This window comes from Ranitomeya imitator, chromosome 10 (genome assembly GCF_032444005.1).
Source record: "Ranitomeya imitator isolate aRanImi1 chromosome 10, aRanImi1.pri, whole genome shotgun sequence".
Lineage (NCBI taxonomy): Eukaryota > Metazoa > Chordata > Amphibia > Anura > Dendrobatidae > Ranitomeya > Ranitomeya imitator.
The window spans coordinates 82,685,892-82,687,755 of NC_091291.1; the positions used below are offsets into that span (position 1 = coordinate 82,685,892).

General features: G+C 46.6%; 1 pseudogene; it reads right to left on the minus strand.

Moving 5' to 3' along the window:
* Window positions 1-212: 212 nt before the first annotated feature.
* LOC138652109 (WD repeat-containing protein 1 pseudogene) lies at window positions 213-1,493 on the minus strand (annotated as a pseudogene).
* Between the last annotated feature and the right edge of the window lie 371 nt (window positions 1,494-1,864).

Consider the following 1,864-nt stretch of genomic DNA (forward strand, 5'->3'; position numbering starts at 1 on the left):
GGACTTATGCCTTATATCTAGGATAACAAGGACAGTAGTGGACCATGAGACGGTATAGGGTGAAGTATAACCAGCAATCTAGTAACATAGTAACATAGTTAGTAAGGCCGAAAAAAGACATTTGTCCATCCAGTTCAGCCTATATTCCATCATAATAAGTACCCAGATCTACGTCCTTCTACAGAACCTAATAATTGTATATAGTAACATAGTTTAATAAAAACCCTTTTATTTTTTCTTACACACCCCGTTGTCGTTGGAAGGGGGGTACCACTTTACTTGGTTGTTATAGTTTGAGGCAACAGTTTCCGGGACAAACAGAGCAAGAAAACACAGTAAATGCACACCAGGATTGTAAAAATAGATCACAACTATCGTCACCATGGGAGCAGATACGGAAATGTTCTGTAGAAGGAAGGAAGAAGTGAGAAGTCTGCATTGTCTCATGCTGGGCCGTAGCGCGCACACCGCCACCTTCCTGTCAGCGCTATTGTATTTGGCCGCTCGCCTCTGGAATGTCGATGACATAACCGGACATGTAAGATTCACCTGCACGCAGTCACTGACTAAAGCTTTTTTTTTTTTTCCTTTTTATAGACAGACACACCACCTATGTCTGGAGAATGAGAATGTGGCCACACAACCACGGAGCATAGAACAGAAATATATATATATCATTTTTTTTTTTTGTTATTTTTAATAGAATTTCCAATTGCAGTAGTCCTAGCTGTGCTGTGCCAGTCCACGCCGGAGCTCATTTGTAGGTGACCGTCCATTGTTTGACACAAGCGTCGTGGGACACGGTGACCAGAGTGTGATCGTCCAGCCAGGCCAGGCCGCTGACGTGGTGAAGCCGATGGGTATCTGGCATTTTGATACGGGCGTCTGCGTCACTCACGGTCCATACGAAAACCATCATGTCCATGCCCCCGGTGGCAAAGTGTTCGTTGTCCGGTGACCATGCCACGCAGACTACTTTAGCATGGTGTCCATAAAAGCGGTCCTTCTCCGCATATCCATCGGCGACCGTGAACACCGTCACCCCCCTGTTGACATCAGTGGCAGCGAGAAAGGCGCCATCGTTGGAATAGGCGAGGCTGGTGACCGCGGCCTTCACCAGCAGACACTTGCCTTCATCCTTCAGAGAGTTTCCGCTAATGGAATATAGATGGATGTTGCCGTCCGCCCCGCCAACCACGACATCTCCGGAGCCCGGGTGAATGGCGACAGCTTCCGGTTCATAGTCCAGAGAATCAAGGACGAACACCGGCTTCTTGTCCTTAAGCAGCACAATCTGGCCAATGCACACGGTGACCGCAAAGCCATCGTCGCCTGCAGCAATGCTTTTTGGTTGGACATCCAACTTAACCGAAGGACTGTAGGCCCCGTCCCTGACGTTAGTGTATCGCACTGTGTCATCCATGCTGCAAGTGACCAGTTGGTTGGAGCGGTCCACGGCCATGCTGGACACTTGGTTCGTGTGGCCTTTACCAGTGAAGCTAGGCATTGTTTGATCGGTCTGTCATTTCTGGACTTTGGGGAGTACTTTGTTGGATATCTGTTTTCCTGGGTGGTTTATAATACCAACTTTATACATGCATAGCATGCTGAGGAGGTTTGTGAGGTCCATTGGGGCATGAGATTTTGCCACCATACATTCCTTTTGTTATTACAATATACATGTTATGTTTTGAGATACGTCTCTGCAGGTAACACCTAGGACTTTTGTCTCCCCTATTGATCACCCTAGTCCACATTGTATAATCTATATGCATGTACAATCAGGTGCATTGCTTGATTAGAAATATACTACTGGTTCTTTTGATATAGAATGGTATTTACTAGTCGGGTTTTGTTGGCATTT